Below are 19766 nucleotides of genomic sequence, written 5' to 3' on the forward strand. Positions count from 1 at the left end.
GGATGTTGTCTGGGCAAACCAGTGTCGGCGGTGTATTGTCGACTAGGAGTTACGGGGGAAAATGGATGAGGTTTATCGACGGTCTGCCCAAACTAGAAATTATTCAATGTGTTGCCAAGAATAGTGATATTTTTAATAGTACCCCCATCACCGACACATCATCGATTATAACCACCACAACGTATAGTAATAATAACAAAAAAAAAACAAAAAAAAAACAGGGATAACGTTTATTTTTCTCCGCTCGGTACAGACGGCTATCACAATTGTAAGAAAAAGTTGGCATGAATGACCCGCGCGTGAAAAGTTTTCACTCTGTGAAATTTATTTTGAGACAATACAGCCAAAAAATAGAGCATGGTATAGGCCCGTTTACAACATGAAACCTCGACAGACTCCCACATAAAAAAGTAGGTCTGCTGTTTCCATAACGAGAATGGAGATCGAGCCGAAGAAATTTCTTAATCAGGACTGATTTCATCCCCTCCCAAAGAAAAACAAATGGTAAAAAAATGAACAATTAGTTTTCTTCATTGTATACACAATGTATCATAAAGCAAATGAAGAGAAGAAAAGTGATAATAATTACATCCACCGGAATGAAACGGAATATCTAAAGCTAAATTGAAATGTATGACTTTCTGTGTTGTGCTTTCCGGAATGGAGATAATACGCGCAGTGTCATGGGTGGAGTGATGGTACAGTGAGTCCCACTTAATGCATTATGAATAGATTCCATAGAGTTTGAAAGAAGACGTAGGAGAATAGTAAGCAACTGGATAGACAATGAAACGATATACATTCATGTAAGAAAAGTAAGACTTCCCGGATGTACGTCGGATAAAAAGATGGCCCTCTTGTAGCCTGTTTAGTGTATCAGCACTCAATATGGAACAACGTAAGAATACACCGCATCAGACATTTGTCAGAGGAGAGACATGTCGATACAATGTAGAACACATGCACGCGTGCTTGCTACAAACTTTCCCTCCGCGAAGAAAATATCTTGCCATAAAACGACGTACATTCTGAACTATTACTCATACAAACAGGAGTATGTACATTTTCAGTGAAGCAAATAACCAAGCTTATCAGTTACCATGAGATATCGATGATATTTCATTCATGATTGTGTATATACATTATGATGCTTCAAGTATAATGAGCAATGGGACCTTTTGCGTAATTATTTAAGTCGCAGTCCGGCAACCACAGCATTATAGATGAGAGTTGGCGCCCATTAACTGGGGACTGGTACAATACAATGCCGATATAATAAGCAAAATAATGTGTGAGTATTACGTTAATCTTGTGGTGGACCGCGCAAATGGTCGGACGCAGGATGAGAACGCCCAACGATAAAGCGAACGCATATCGTACGCAAAGAGGATTGTGCAAAATGGTTCCTTGATGGTGAACATCTTTAGTGGCTTCTGGCAAACAGCATGTCTCCCAAAAGAGTACGAGCACTCCATCCGCTTAAAGGTAATTCTGACCCATCTTCCCTATAAAAGTCGTATAGGCCAATTGCACTTACCTGGGTCCTCTGTAAATTGATGGAAAGAATGATTAACAATCAACTGGTTTGAAATCTGGGGAAAATACATGCACATGCATCTTCGATTTTTTTTTTTTTTTTCACATGAAATGGTCTTGGCAAAAGTACAGCACATAATTGACTACATAATGCGACTCGAACAAGATCATTCAGAAATCATCAAAAGATTTGTGGCCTGCTTTCTTCATTTGGTAAATGTATATGATTCTATCCACAGGAGAGTCATTACTTCTGAAATGAAAAGGTTAGGTTTCATCACGGATCAAGGTTTTCTCGTTAACCGAACGTTTTAATACTAGGTAACTGGAAACCCAATATGTCAGATATTCCACCTGCAATTACCCGCCTTCAAACAAGAACACCTTCAAGCTGAGCAAAGCGTTTAAAGAAAACAGAAGACGTAGCAAAAAAAAAAAAAGGGAACGGCAAAAGAAATGAAAACCGAAAGGCGAATTATGTAAATGAGTACGAAGCACGAGCGATTCACAAGAAAGGCCCCACGTCCTAGCAGCTTTTGGCATATACCGGCGCGAAGTTCGAAAGAAGATCGAAACTGATAAGAACGATCCAACATAACGACGACACAGAAACGCGTAATCTTCCATGGTCATCATGCCCACAACTCTAGGATGAAAAATGTCATAAATATATCTCGTGTCAATCACCAGTAATGCACCAGGTGAGTCACCAGAGTGAGAATTGGGTGGTGGAGGAGAAATTGAGTAAATTCGTCTTATCCGACAAGAGCAGGATTTGTCTTTTTTTTTTCCCCAAACGACGGAAGAATGAGAATCAGGCGGGCACACAACATGTCACAGCACGACCCAAGGAACCAGCAGCCCTACACTCACAGGAATGCGGTTTCAATTATTGTCTGGGAATAATTATTGTGTAAACGTCTGTTGAGTCGGTGACATGCTTGTCGTTGCTGGGAACATGGATGACGCTAAATATCGACAGCTTCTGGACTCTCTCTCTTTTCTCCATCCATTGGTAACATCTTTGGCGACACCCAACACCAGTTCACTTTTTTTTTTCCAGAATGAAAACGCAATGCCGGCGCACAGGGTAGCCCAGAAGGACCAATAGCAAGACGAAACTGGGTACACTAACCGGCGCAATCACCAGATGCTCACGCAATGGAAAATTTGTGGGATGACATCAAGACAGCCCTCACCAAGGACCGTCTAACCATCATGAAGGGTAGGGGCAGCATCATCCAAGAAAACCCGCAGGGAATTTGAAATCCAAAAATTAATTATCCCAGAAATCGGGTGTAGTACCACGCCTTAAACCCACGGCGGATTACAGCATTTCGTATGGTAATGCTAAGGAACGAGAAAGGTCTGCCGTCAATAAAAACGATACGGTGGACAAGGAATTAAATTGAATAAAAAAACCAAAGGCAAAACAAAAAAAAAAAAAAGGCCAAACCCTAAGAAAGAGAAAAAAATCCTTACCCATCATCACTGACACTGCGAATGTACACTGCTGTTCGTTGCCATACGGGTCAGTTGCAGTGTACACGATGGTAGCGGAAGAGCCTGTTGCAAAGAAGGTGCCACTGGGAAAGTTTGGGTCAGAGATTGTAGGAGCAATACCAGAATTATCGGTCGCGCTTGGTTGCTCCCATGTAACTATTTGTCCCGATACTGAAGAACCAACAGTTACTTCTATATCGTCTGGACAGAAAGTAAACACTGGAGCTATGCTGTCCACTGCGGAGAAAACGGACAACAGATGAGAAATGACGACAGATCAGTAATTACGTGGAGGCTAATGCGAGGTATTTCTCGGTTTGAGTGGCAATGTACGATGTGACATGAATAAATTCGTGCTGTTAATATCGATGTTCTCCTTACGAACTGCACATAATTGTTTGCTTGATATAGCCTGTTGTAGTGGTAATGCAGTCTGATCCAGAACAAAATATGCTAACACTACACAATAAAGAAAGCTTGTCTTTCCCAGATGTTTCCCTAGTATTCCTTCTAAGGCTCTGATACTGTTCATAATTCATCATGCAAGCTAATTCATCATCAGGACAAATTAATCAATTTACACCGTGCAATTTTACCCCAAAAAACCTCTGTCAATATACTAGTATACATCTCACCTCAACCAAAGTGCTTTTGCCAACAGCCCACTCTAATATTAGATTGTCTCGAAAGCTACAGTTTCAAAGGCTCTTGATTGCAAATCCTCTCAAAATAAGGAAGAACGACAATTTAGAATAAACCTAACGTTCTTGTCAGGCTCCTGAGACATTACAACTATCTAAAGGATTGAGGAAATAAATCGTCCCGACTAAACTGCATCAAGTAAATTTTCACGAGGCTTAGATCTTCGTAGGATAAAGAAAAATGTCGCTACAGCGACTGGTTATACCCCCCCCCCCCCAAAAAAAAAAAAAAAAACCAACATTTCATAAGCTTTGGTCAAAACAACATTTCATAAGCTTTGGTCAAAAAACTCAGGAAGTAGTTAAATCCGCAAGATCTTTCCTTGATCTTCTGCCATTAATATGCCGTTACCATGGCAACGTACTTTCGGGTACTGTCGAAAAATGCGTCTTGCACGTCTACAACCAAAGGCACACATCTGTACCAAGTTTCATGGAAATTGGGCAAAAACTGAGGAAGTAGTTTGCAACACAAAATTTTCCATCATTTTGGCTCATAATATGTGAGCTGTTACCATGGCAACATACTTTTTGTCACTGTCAAGAAATGTGTCATGCTGACCTATATCCTAAGACAAACATTCAATATGAATTCCATGAGAATTGGAAGAACACTGATGAAGCAGTTTTGCCATGAAGCATTTTGCCCTATATTTTACCAATAACATGCCGTTACCATGGCAACGCACTTTTTGCCACTGCGGAAATATGTGTCTTGCACATTAAACATATTCAGATGAACATCTGTACCTAATTTCATAAAAATTGATCAAAAACTGTGGGAGGAGTTCGCGACGCAAGATTTGTACCCATTTTTGCTCATAATATGCCGTTACCATGGCAACGTACTTTTGGGTACTGTCAAAAAATACGTCTTGCACATCTACAACCCAAGGCACACATCTGTGCCAAGTTTTATGGGAATCGGTTGAAAACTGAGGAAGTAGTTCGCGACGCAAGATTTGCAACGGACCGACCGCCCGACCGCCCGACCGCCCGACCGCCCGACCGTCCGCTGATTCCTATATACCCCTTCAAACTTCGTTTGGCGGGGGTATAATAAGCAAAGAAACCCTGAAAAATAGCCCATGTTAATTCAACAATAGTCAGTATAGAACTTGCTGCCCACTTTACTGGGAAAACTAAACCGTCAAATACCTTTGCTTGTCCATAAGACTTATATCGAATTAAGACACCAAGACTTTTTCCCCCTCTGTTCTGCTCCTCAAAAAAGTACGTAAAAACAAAAGAACCGTGATAGTAAGATATTTGAGCCAAATTATCTTAATAAAAGTATGTGTAATTTCATACGTCTTCTTCTCTTTGCCATCATCTTTTTTAACCTACTTTTCCCAACTTTAAGATTAAAACAGTCCAAGCAAATAATCAGTAATAAGTATGTAGTATAAGAAATATATGTATATAAATATATATATATATATATATGCTATATATATATATATATATATATGCTATATATATATATATATATATATATATATGTGTGTGTGTGTGTTTGTGTGTATGTGTACATGTATATAATGTATGCATTTAATCTACTTTGATATATATATATATATATATATATATATATATCTACTTGTATGTATCTACTTGGCGTGAATACATCTTATAAACGGGTCACTTATTCTGCAATAAGAAAGCACATACAAAAAACAGCAACAACAAGGAAGCAAAATATCATACCCGACATCGCTGAGAACGAAATTTCATAACCTGCCACTAAAAAGTAAAAAAAAACAACAAAGTTGAAGGCAGAAGGAGTCTCAAATTGTCGTAGTAAGTTTGCTCTTTTCACAGGATTTAGGAGTTTAATGTATTCTTTAGAATCGTAACTCCTACTCTGTCATCAGACTTATTCACCAAAAATAACATGAAACCACCACACACCTAAGACTTGAACTGTGAAGGTGCAAGTGTTCTGATTGCCGTTGTTGTCTGTTGCAGTGTACATTACAGTTGTTGGCTGGCCTCCTGCAACAAAGTTGGATCCACTGGGTGTTGAGGAAACCAGAGAGGCAATACCAGATACATCAGTTGCTGTGGCTGGTTCCCATGTAACAGGTACCATAGTGCCAGCGGATGGTCCTACCGTCACTAGGATGTTGTCTGGGCAAACCAGTGTCGGCGGTGTATTGTCGACTAGGAGTTACGGGGGAAAATGGATGAGGTTTATCGACGGTCTGCCCAAACTAGAAATTATTCAATGTGTTGCCAAGAATAGTGATATTTTTAATAGTACCCCCATCACCGACACACCATCGATTATAACCACCACAACGTATAGTAATAATAACAAAACAAAAACAAAAAAACACCAGGGATAACGTTTATTTTTCTGCGCTCGGTACAGACGACTATCACAATTGTAAGAAAAAGTTGGCATGAATGACCCGCGCGTGAAAAGTTTTCACTCTGTGAAATTTATTTTGAGGCAATACAGCCAAAAAATAGAGCATGGTATAGGCCCGTTTACAACATGAAACCTCGACAGACTCCCACATAAAAAAGTAGGTCTGCTGTTTCCATAACGAGAATGGAGATCGAGCCGAAGAAATTTCTTAATCAGGACTGATTTCATCCCCTCCCAAAGAAAAGCAAATGGTAAAAAAATGAACAATCATTTTTCTTCATTGTATACACAATGTATCATAAAGCAAATGAAGAGAAGAAAAGTGATAATAATTACATCCACCGGAATGAAACGGAATATCTAAAGCTAAATTGAAATGTATGACTTTCTGTGTTGTGCTTTCCGGAATGGAGATAATACGCGCAGTGTCATGGGTGGAGTGATGGTACAGTGAGTCCCACTTAATGCATTATGAATAGATTCCATAGAGTTTGAAAGAAGACGTAGGAGAATAGTAAGCAACTGGATAGACAATGAAACGATATACATTCATGTAAGAAAAGTAAGACTTCCCGGATGTACGTCGGATAAAAAGATGACCCTCTTGTAGCCTGTTTAGTGTATCAGCACTCAATATGGAACAACGTAAGGAATACACCGCATCAGACATTTGTCAGAGGAGAGACATGTCGATACAATGTAGAACACATGCACGCGTGCTTGCTACAAACTTTCCCTCCGCGAAGAAAATATCTTGCCATAAAACGACGTACATTCTGAACTATTACTCATACAAACAGGAGTATGTACATTTTCAGTGAAGCAAATAATCAAGCTTATCAGTTACCATGAGATATCGATGATATTTCATTCATGATTGTGTATATACATTATGATGCTTCAAGTATAATGAGCAATTGGACATTTTGCGTAATTATTTAAGTCGCAGTCCGGCAACCACAGCATTATAGATGAGAGTTGGCGCCCATTAACTGGGGACTGGTACAATACAATGCCGATATAATAAGCAAAATAATGTGTGAGTATTACGTTAATCTTGTGGTGGACCGCGCAAATGGTCGGACGCAGGATGAGAACGCCCAACGATAAAGCGAACGCATATCGTACGCAAAGAGGATTGTGCAAAATGGTTCCTTGATGGTGAACATCTTTAGTGGCTTCTGGCAAACAGCATGTCTCCCAAAAGAGTACGAGCACTCCATCCGCTTAAAGGTAATTCTGACCCATCTTCCCTATAAAAGTCGTATAGGCCAATTGCACTTACCTGGGTCCTCTGTAAATTGATGGAAAGAATGATTAACAATCAACTGGTTTGAAATCTGGGGAAAATACATGCACATGCATCTTCGATTTTTTTTTTTTTTTTCACATGAAATGGTCTTGGCAAAAGTACAGCACATAATTGACTACATAATGCGACTCGAACAAGATCATTCAGAAATCATCAAAAGATTTGTGGCCTGCTTTCTTCATTTGGTAAATGTATATGATTCTATCCACAGGAGAGTCATTACTTCTGAAATGAAAAGGTTAGGTTTCATCACGGATCAAGGTTTTCTCGTTAACCGAACGTTTTAATACTAGGTAACTGGAAACCCAATATGTCAGATATTCCACCTGCAATTACCCGCCTTCAAACAAGAACACCTTCAAGCTGAGCAAAGCGTTTAAAGAAAACAGAAGACGTAGCAAAAAAAAAAAAGGGAACAGCAAAAGAAATGAAAACCGAAAGGCAAATTATGTAAATGAGTACGAAGCACGAGCGATTCACAAGAAAGGCCCCACGTCCTAGCAGCTTTTGGCATATACCGGCGCGAAGTTCGAAAGAAGATCGAAACTGATAAGAACGATCCAACATAACGACGACACAGAAACGCGTAATCTTCCATGGTCATCATGCCCACATCTCTAGGATGAAAAATGTCATAAATATATCTCGTGTCAATCACCAGTAATGCACCAGGTGAGTCACCAGAGTGAGAATTGGGTGGTGGAGGAGAAATTGAGTAAATTCGTCTTATCCGACAAGAGCAGGATTTGTCTTTTTTTCCCCAAACGACGGAAGAATGAGAATCAGGCGGGCACACAACATGTCACAGCACGACCCAAGGAACCAGCAGCCCTACACTCACAGGAATGCGGTTTCAATTATTGTCTGGGAATAATTATTGTGTAAACGTCTGTTGAGTCGGTGACATGCTTGTCGTTGCTGGGAACATGGATGACGCTAAATATCGACAGCTTCTGGACTCTCTCTCTTTTCTCCATCCATTGGTAACATCTTTGGCGACACCCAACACCAGTTCACTTTTTTTTTTCCAGAATGAAAACGCAATGCCGGCGCACAGGGTAGCCCAGAAGGACCAATAGCAAGACGAAACTGGGTACACTAACCGGCGCAATCACCAGATGCTCACGCAATGGAAAATTTGTGGGATGACATCAAGACAGCCCTCACCAAGGACCGTCTAACCATCATGAAGGGTAGGGGCAGCATCATCCAAGAAAACCCGCAGGGAATTTGAAATCCAAAAATTAATTATCCCAGAAATCGGGTGTAGTACCACGCCTTAAACCCACGGCGGATTACAGCATTTCGTATGGTAATGCTAAGGAACGAGAAAGGTCTGCCGTCAATAAAAACGATACGGTCGACAAGGAATTAAATTGAATAAAAAAACCAAAGGCAAAACCAAAAAAAGGCCAAACCCTAAGAAAGAGAAAAAAATCCTTACCCATCATCACTGACACTGTGAATGTACACTGCTGTTCGTTGCCATACGGGTCAGTTGCAGTGTACACGATGGTAGCGGAAGAGCCTGTTGCAAAGAAGGTGCCACTGGGAAAGTTTGGGTCAGAGATTGTAGGAGCAATACCAGAATTATCGGTCGCGCTTGGTTGCTCCCATGTAACTATTTGTCCCGATACTGAAGAACCAACAGTTACTTCTATATCGTCTGGACAGAAAGTAAACACTGGAGCTATGCTGTCCACTGCGGAGAAAACGGACAACAGATGAGAAATGACGACAGATCAGTAATTACGTGGAGGCTAATGCGAGGTATTTCTCGGTTTGAGTGGCAATGTACGATGTGACATGAATAAATTAGTGCTGTTAATATCGATGTTCTCCTTACGAACTGCACATAATTGTTTGCTTGATATAGCCTGTTGTAGTGGTAATGCAGTCTGATCCAGAACAAAATATGCTAACACTACACAATAAAGAAAGCTTGTCTTTCCCAGATGTTTCCCTAGTATTCCTTCTAAGGCTCTGATACTGTTCATAATTCATCATGCAAGCTAATTCATCATCAGGACAAATTAATCAATTTACACCGTGCAATTTTACCCCAAAAAACCTCTGTCAATATACTAGTATACATCTCACCTCAACCAAAGTGCTTTTGCCAACAGCCCACTCTAATATTAGATTGTCTCGAAAGCTACAGTTTCAAAGGCTCTTGATTGCAAATCCTCTCAAAATAAGGAAAAACGACAATTTAGAATAAACCTAACGTTCTTGTCAGGCTCCTGAGACATTACAACTATCTAAAGGATTGAGGAATTGAATCGTCCCGACTAAACTGTATCAAGTAAATTTTCACGAGGCTTAGATCTTCGTAGGATAAAGAAAAATGTCGCTACAGCGACTGGTTATACCCCCCCCCCCCCCCAAAAAAAAAAAAAAAAAAAAAACATTTCATAAGCTTTGGTCAAAACAACATTTCATATGCTTTGGTCAAAAAACTCAGGAAGTAGTTAAATCCGCAAGATCTTTCCTTGATCTTCTGCCATTAATATGCCGTTACCATGGCAACGTACTTTCGGGTACTGTCGAAAAATGCGTCTTGCACGTCTACAACCAAAGGCACACATCTGTACCAAGTTTCATGGAAATTGGGCAAAAACTGAGAAAGTAGTTTGCAACACAAAATTTTCCATCATTTTGGCTCATAATATGTGAGCTGTTACCATGGCAACATACTTTTTGTCACTGTCAAGAAATGTGTCATGCTGACCTATATCCTAAGACAAACATTCAATATGAATTCCATGAGAATTGGAAGAACACTGATGAAGCAGTTTTGCCATGAAGCATTTTGCCCTATATTTTACCAATAACATGCCGTTACCATGGCAACGCACTTTTTGCCACTGCGGAAATATGTGTCTTGCACATTAAACATATTCAGATGAACATCTGTACCTAATTTCATAAAAATTGATCAAAAACTGTGGGAGGAGTTCGCGACGCAAGATTTGTACCCATTTTTGCTCATAATATGCCGTTACCATGGCAACGTACTTTTGGGTACTGTCAAAAAATACGTCTTGCACATCTACAACCCAAGGCACACATCTGTGCCAAGTTTTATGGGAATCGGTTGAAAACTGAGGAAGTAGTTCGCGACGCAAGATTTGCAACGGACCGACCGCCCGACCGCCCGACCGTCCGCTGATTCCTATATACCCCCTTCAAACTTCGTTTGGCGGGGGTATAATAAGCAAAGAAACCCTGAAAAATAGCCCATGTTAATTCAACAATAGTCAGTATAGAACTTGCTGCCCACTTTACTGGGAAAACTAAACCGTCAAATACCTTTGCTTGTCCATAAGACTTATATCGAATTAAGACACCAAGACTTTTTCCCCCTCTGTTCTGCTCCTCAAAAAAGTACGTAAAAACAAAAGAACCGTGATAGTAAGATATTTGAGCCAAATTATCTTAATAAAAGTATGTGTAATTTCATACGTCTTCTTCTCTTTGCCATCATCTTTTTTTAACCTACTTTTCCCAACTTTAAGATTAAAACAGTCCAAGCAAATAATCAGTAGTAAGTATGTAGTATAAGAAATATATGTATATAAATATAAATATATATATATATATATATATGCTATATATAAATATATGTGTGTGTGTGTGTGTTTGTGTTTGTGTGTATGTGTACATGTATATAATGTATGCATTTAATCTACTTTATATATATAAAGCATTATATATATAAAGTATATATATATACTATTATTATATTATTATATATTATTATTATTATTATTATATATTATTATATATATTATTATTATATATTATTATATATGTATGCATTTAATCTACTTTATATATATATATATATATATATATATATATATCTACTTGTATGTATCTACTTGGCGTGAATACATCTTATAACGGGTCACTTATTCTGCAATAAGAAAGCACATACAAAAAACAGCAACAACAAGGAAGCAAAATATCATACCCGACATCGCTGAGAACGAAATTTCACAACCTGCCACTAAAAAGTAAAAAAAAACAACAAAGTTGAAGGCAGAAGGAGTCTCAAATTGTCGCAGTAAGTTTGCTCTTTTCACAGGATTTAGGAGTTTAATGTATTCTTTAGAATCGTAACTCCTGCTCTGTCATCAGACTTATTCACCAAAAATAACATGAAACCACCACACACCTAAGACTTGAACTGTGAAGGTGCAAGTGTTCTGATTGCCGTTGTTGTCTGTTGCAGTGTACATTACAGTTGTTGGCTGGCCTCCTGCAACAAAGTTGGATCCACTGGGTGTTGAGGAAACCAGAGAGGCAATACCAGATACATCAGTTGCTGTGGCTGGTTCCCATGTAACAGGTACCATCGTGCCAGCGGATGGTCCTACCGTCACTAGGATGTTGTCTGGGCAAACCAGTGTCGGCGGTGTATTGTCGACTAGGAGTTACGGGGGAAAATGGATGAGGTTTATCGACGGTCTGCCCAAACTAGAAATTATTCAATGTGTTGCCAAGAATAGTGATATTTTTAATAGTACCCCCATCACCGACACACCATCGATTATAACCACCACAACGTATAGTAATAATAACAAACAAAAAAAAACCAAGGATAACGTTTATTTTTCTGCGCTCGGTACAGACGGCTATCACAATTGTAAGAAAAAGTTGGCATGAATGACCCGCGCGTGAAAAGTTTTCACTCTGTGAAATTTATTTTGAGGCAATACAGCCAAAAAATAGAGCATGGTATAGGCCCGTTTATAACATGAAACCTCGACAGACTCCCACATAAAAAAGTAGGTCTGCTGTTTCCATAACGAGAATGGAGATCGAGCCGAAGAAATTTCTTAATCAGGACTGATTTCATCCCCTCCCAAAGAAAAACAAATGGTAAAAAAATGAACAATTATTTTTCTTCATTGTATACACAATGTATCATAAAGCAAATGAAGAGAAGAAAAGTGATAATAATTACATCCATCGGAATGAAACGGAATATCTAAAGCTAAATTCAAATGTATGACTTTCTGTGTTGTGCTTTCCGGAATGGAGATAATACGCGCAGTGTCATGGGTGGAGTGATGGTACAGTGAGTCCCACTTAATGCATTATGAATAGATTCCATAGAGTTTGAAAGAAGACGTAGGAGAATAGTAAGCAACTGGATAGACAATGAAACGATATACATTCATGTAAGAAAAGTAAGACTTCCCGGATGTACGTCGGATAAAAAGATGGCCCTCTTGTAGCCTGTTTAGTGTATCAGCACTCAATATGGAACAACGTAAGGAATACACCGCATCAGACATTTGTCAGAGGAGAGACATGTCGATACAATGTAGAACACATGCACGCGTGCTTGCTACAAACTTTCCCTCCGCGAAGAAAATATCTTGCCATAAAACGACGTACATTCTGAACTATTACTCATACAAACAGGAGTATGTACATTTTCAGTGAAGCAAATAACCAAGCTTATCAGTTACCATGAGATATCGATGATATTTCATTCATGATTGTGTATATACATTATGATGCTTCAAGTATAATGAGCAATGGGACCTTTTGCGTAATTATTTAAGTCGCAGTCCGGCAACCACAGCATTATAGATGAGAGTTGGCGCCCATTAACTGGGGACTGGTACAATACAATGCCGATATAATAAGCAAAATAATGTGTGAGTATTACGTTAATCTTGTGGTGGACCGCGCAAATGGTCGGACGCAGGATGAGAACGCCCAACGATAAAGCGAACGCATATCGTACGCAAAGAGGATTGTGCAAAATGGTTCCTTGATGGTGAACATCTTTAGTGGCTTCTGGCAAACAGCATGTCTCCCAAAAGAGTACGAGCACTCCATCCGCTTACAGGTAATTCTGACCCATCTTCCCTATAAAAGTCGTATAGGCCAATTGCACTTACCTGGGTCCTCTGTAAATTGATGGAAAGAATGATTAACAATTAATTGGTTTGAAATCTGGGGAAAATACATGTACACGCAGCTTCGATTTTTTTTCACATGAAATGGTCTTGGCAAAAGTACAGCACATAATTGACTACATAATGCGACTCGAACAAGATCATTCAGAAATCATCAAAAGATTTGTGGCCTGCTTTCTTCATTTGGTAAATGTATATGATTCTATCCACAGGAAAGTCATTACTTCTGAAATGAAAAGGTTAGGTTTCATCGAGGATCAAGGTTTTCTCGTTAACCGAAGGTTTTAATACTAGGTAACTGGAAACCCAATACGTCAGATATTCCACCTGCAATAACCCGCCTTCAAACAAGAACACCTTCAAGCTGAGCAAAGCGTTTAAAGAAAACAGAAGACGTAGCAAAAAAAAAAAAAAAGAACAGCAAAAGAAATGAAAACTAAAAGGCAAATTATGTAAATGAGTACGAAGCACGAGCGATTCACAAGAAAGGCCCCACGTCCTAGCAGCTTTTGGCATATACCGGCGCGAAGTTCGAAAGAAGATCGAAACTGATAAGAACGATCCAACATAACGACGACACAGAAACGCGTAATCTTCCATGGTCATCATGCCCACATCTCTAGGATGAAAAATGTCATAAATATATCTCGTGTCAATCACCAGAAATGCACCAGGTGAGTCACCAGAGTGAGAATTGGGTGGTGGAGGAGAAATTGAGTAAATTCGTCTTATCCGACAAGAGCAGGATTTGTCTTTTTTTTCCCCAAACGACGGAAGAATGAGAATCAGGCGGGCACACAACATGTCACAGCACGACCCAAGGAACCAGCAGCCCTACACTCACAGGAATGCGGTTTCAATTATTGTCTGGGAATAATTATTGTGTAAACGTCTGTTGAGTCGGTGACATGCTTGTCGTTGCTGGGAACATGGATGACGCTAAATATCGACAGCTTCTGGACTCTCTCTCTTTTCTCCATCCATTGGTAACATCTTTGGCGACACCCAACACCAGTTCACTTTTTTTTTTCCAGAATGAAAACGCAATGCCGGCGCACAGGGTAGCCCAGAAGGACCAATAGCAAGACGAAACTGGGTACACTAACCGGCGCAATCACCAGATGCTCACGCAATGGAAAATTTGTGGGATGACATCAAGACAGCCCTCACCAAGGCCCGTCTAACCATCATGAAGGGTAGGGGCAGCATCATCCAAGAAAACCCGCAGGGCATTTGAAATCCAAAAAACAGTTGTCCCAGAAATCGGGTGTACCACGCCTTAAACCCACGGCGGATTACAGCATTTCGTATATGGTAATGCCAAGGAACGAGAAAGGTCTGCCGTCAATAAAAACAATACGGTGGACAAGGAATTAAATTGAATAAAAAAAACCAAAGGCAAAACAAAAAAAGCCAAACCCTAAGAAAGAGAAAAAAATCCTTACCCATCATCACTGACACTGTGAATGTACACTGCTGTTCGTTGCCATACGGGTCAGTTGCAGTGTACACGATGGTAGCGGAAGAGCCTGTTGCAAAGAAGGTGCCACTGGGAAAGTTTGGGTCAGAGATTGTAGGAGCAATACCAGAATTATCGGTCGCGCTTGGTTGCTCCCATGTAACTATTTGTCCCGATACGGAAGAACCAACAGTTATTTCTATATCGTCTGGACAGAAAGTAAACACTGGAGCTATGCTGTCCACTGGGGAGAAAACGGACAACAGATGAGAAATAACGACAGATCAGTAATTACGTGGAGGCTAATGCGAGGTATTTCTCGGCTTGAGTGGCAATGTACGATGTGAAATGAATACATTTGTGCTGTTAATATCGATGTTCTCCTTACGAACTGCACATAATTGTTTGCTTTGATATAGCCTGTTGTAGTGGTAATGCAGTCTGATCCAGAACAAAATATGCTAACACTACACAATAAAGAAAGCTTGTCTTTCCCAGATGTTTCCCTAGTATTCCTTCTAAGGCTCTGATACTGTTCATAATTCATCATGCAAGCTAATTCATCATCAGGACAAATTAATCCATTTACACCGTGCAATTTTACCCCCAAAAAACCTCTGTCAATATACTAGTATACATCTCACCTCAACCAAAGTGCTTTTGCCAACAGCCCACTCTAATATTAGATTGTCTCGAAAGCTACAGTTTCAAAGGCTCTTGATTGCAAATCCTCTCAAAATAAGGAAGAACGACAATTTAGAATAAACCTAACGTTCTTGTCAGGCTCCTGAGATATTACAACTATCTAAAGGATTGAGGAATTGAATCGTCCCGACTAAACTGTATCAAGTAAATTTTCACGAGGCTTAGATCTTCGTAAGATAAAGAAAAATGTCGCTACAGCGACTGGTTATACCCCCGCCAAACAACATTTCATAAGCTTTGGTCAAAACAACATTTCATAAGCTTTGGTCAAAAAACTGAGGAAGTAGTTAAGTCCGCAAGATCTTTCCTTGATCTTCTGCCATTAATATGCCGTTACCATGGCAACGTACTTTCGGGTACTGTCGAAAAATGCGTCTTGCACATCTACAACCAGAGGCACACATCTGTACCACATCTGTTCTGAGGAAGTAGTTTGCAACACAAAATTTTCCATCATTTTGGCTCATAATATGTGAGCTGTTACCATGGCAACATACTTTTTGTCACTGTCAAGAAATGTGTCATGCTGACCTATATCCTAAGACAAACATTCAATATGAATTCCATGAGAATTGGAAGAACACTGATGAAGCAGTTTTGCCATGAAGCATTTTGCCCTATATTTTACCAATAACATGCCGTTACCATGGCAACGCACTTTTTGCCACTGCGGAAATATGTGTCTTGCACATTAAACATATTCAGATGAACATCTGTACCTAATTTCATAAAAATTGATCAAAAACTGTGGGAGGAGTTCGCGACGCAAGATTTGTACCCATTTTTGCCCATAATATGCCGTTACCATGGCAACGTACTTTTGGGTACTGTCAAAAAATACGTCTTGCACATCTACAACCCAAGGCACACATCTGTGCCAAGTTTTATGGGAATCGGTTGAAAACTGAGGAAGTAGTTATTTCTATATCGTCTGGACAGAAAGTAAACACTGGAGCTATGCTGTCCACTGGGGAGAAAACGGACAACAGATGAGAAATAACGACAGATCAGTAATTACGTGGAGGCTAATGCGAGGTATTTCTCGGCTTGAGTGGCAATGTACGATGTGAAATGAATAAATTTGTGCTGTTAATATTGATGTTCTCCTTACGAACTGCACATAATTGTTTGCTTGACATAGCCTGTTGCAGTGGTAATGCAGTCTGATCCAGAACAAAATATGCTAACACTACACAATAAAGAAAGCTTGTCTTTCCCAGATGTTTCCCTAGTATTCCTTCTAAGGCTCTGATACTGTTCATAATTCATCATGCCAGCTAATTCATCATCAGGACAAATTAATCCATTTACACAAGTAAACACAAAAGAACCGTGATAATAAGATATTTAAGCCAAATTATCTTAATAAAAGTATGTTTAATTTCATACGTCTTCTTATCTTTGCCATCATCTGTATGTCACCTACTTTTCCCAACTTTGAGATTAAAACAGTCCAAGCCAATAATCAGTAATAAATATGTAGTATAAGATATATATGTATATAAATATATAAATATATATATATATATATATATATATATATATATATATATATATATATATATATATATATATACATATATATATATATATATATGTGTGTGTGTGTCTTTGTGTGTATGTGTATACATGTATATAATTTATGCATTTAATCTGCTTTGATATGTATAAATATATATACCTGGCGTGAATACATCTTATAAACGGGCCACTTATTCTGCAATAAGAAAGCACATACAAAAAACAACAACAAGGGAGCAAAATATCATACCCGACATCGCTGAGAACGAAATTTCATAACCTGCCACTAAAAAGCAAAAAACAACAACAAAGTTGAAGGCTGAAGGAGTCTCAAATTGTCGCAGTAAGTTTGCTCTTTTCTCAGGATTTAGGAGTTTAATGGATTCTTTAGAATCGTAACTCCTGCTCTGTCATCAGACTTATTCACCAAAAATAACATGAAACCACCACACACCTAAGATTTGAACTGTGAAGGTGCAAGTGTTCTGATTGCCGTTGTTGTCTGTTGCAGTGTACATTACATTTGTTGGCTGGCCTCCTGCAACAAAGTTGGATCCACTGAGTGGTGAGGAAACCAGAGAGGCAATACCAGATGTATCACTTGCTGTGGCTGGTTCCCATGTAACAGGTATCATAGTGCCAGCGGATGGTCCTACCGTCAGTAGGATGTTGTCTGGGCAAACCAGTGTCGGCGGTGTATTGTCGACTAGGAGTTACGGGGGGAAATGGATGAGGTTTATCGACGGTCTGCCCAAACTAGAAATTATTCAATGTGTTGCCAAGAATAGTGATATTTTTAATAGTACCCCCATCACCGACACACCAACGATTATAACCACCACAACGTATAGTAAGAATAACCAACAAAAATACAGGGATAACGTTTATTTTTCTGCGCTCGGTACAGACGGCTATCATAATTATAAGAAAAAGTTGGCATGAATGACCCGCGCGTGAAAAGTTTTCACTCTGTGAAATTTATTTTGAGGCAATACAGCCAAGAAATAGAGCATGGTATAGGCCCATTTATAACATGAAACCTCTACAGACTCCCACATAAAAAAGTAGGCCTACTGTTTCCATAACAAGAATGGAGATCGAGCCGAAGAAATTTCTTAATCAGGACTGATTTCATCCCCTCCCAAAGAAAAAAAAAATGGTAAAAAAAAAATGAACAATTATTTTTCTTCATTGTATACACAATGTATAAAGCAAATGAAGAGAAGAAAAGTGATAATAATTACATCCATCGGAATGAAACGGAATATCGAAAGCTAAATTGAATTGTATGACTTTCTGTGTTGTGCTTTCCGGAATGGAGATAATACGCGCAGTGTCATGGGTGGAGTGATGGTACTAGGATGTTTTATACAGAAGCCTTTCAAAATGCCACCGGAAATATGTCAGTCACTTGGAAAGTTATCAATGATGTTACTGGTAAGCAAAAGAATATGTCAACATTTCAAATTATGCGTGACGGTTAAACACTCTCTAACCCTAGGGATGTAGCATGTTGTTTCAATGAATATTTTGTTGGTATAGGCCCTAGTCAAGCTTTAAAAATAGATCCCACACAAACTGATTTTTCGCAGTATTTAGGTGCGTCAAAATTATTTTTTAAACCAACAGATTATGGTGAGATTCTTGACATTGTTCATTCATTAAAATCAAGTTATACAACTGGTCATGATGAAATGAGCACGTATTTTTTAAAACAGATTATTGGTAGTATACTGACACCCTTAGTGTACATTTCTAATTTGTCACTCTCAACTGGTATATTTCCGAATGCATGTAAAATTGCTAAAGTTATTCCAATATATAAAAAAGATGACTCTTCTCTTGTATCAAATTACCGTCCTATTTCTATTCTTCCTAGTATTTCTAAGGTAATAGAAAGGCTTGCAGTCAGTCCGCAACACCCGATAATTCGCTCGTATTTATTCAACTCGTATGCAAGCCCGCTCTAGGCTTGCATACGTAATGAGCTGCGTAAGGGGATTTTGTCCTTGGGCTTTCGGCAACAAAAATACACCTTATGTTCACAAATTTGGTATCAAATTCAAGGAAAATATGTAAACTATCGTCACATGTTACTCAAATTATTGTAAATGAAAAATATCATAGCGTAATTTGAGCTTGAAAAATGATGAAAAAAGTAATTCGTGCAGTAGACGTTCAAGACGTCAAAAAAATATCAAATTCACCTTGCGTCTCAATGAAAATGCTTTATTTGGTAGTCCATCTCCTAATCTTTGTATCCATGTAAATATCTTGACAAGTTGTTGCTTAATCCGGTCAGGAACCAGTAAAGTATACATCGATGTCAGTGCTGATCAGCTTGAAACCGTGTAATCTCAAGAGTAAGCTCTCTCATTGGACAGCGCTTGCATTCAGCGCTTGCATTACGTCATTACGCTGCTACATAACGGTTTCATGCCACTTGCGGTTTCTTGGCACGCGTGTAGTTCAAGTGCTGAATGCAAGCAACTGTCCAATGAAAGAGCTCTTTTCGCGCCACTGTACACTTTGTGCGGAGCATACTTCCGGCTTAGGAGTGAATTTTTCAGACATTTCAAAACGGAAAAACTAGTATAAATCATGCTTGCGTCTCCTTGACTCCAACATATGATGAGCATCTAAGTTTCCTCTCTACGAAAAAGCCAAAATCAGAAACAACAGTTTCTTAATCCGGTCAGGAACCAAAAAAGAACTT

This window comes from Diadema setosum, chromosome 9 (genome assembly GCF_964275005.1).
Source record: "Diadema setosum chromosome 9, eeDiaSeto1, whole genome shotgun sequence".
NCBI lineage: Eukaryota > Metazoa > Echinodermata > Echinoidea > Diadematoida > Diadematidae > Diadema > Diadema setosum.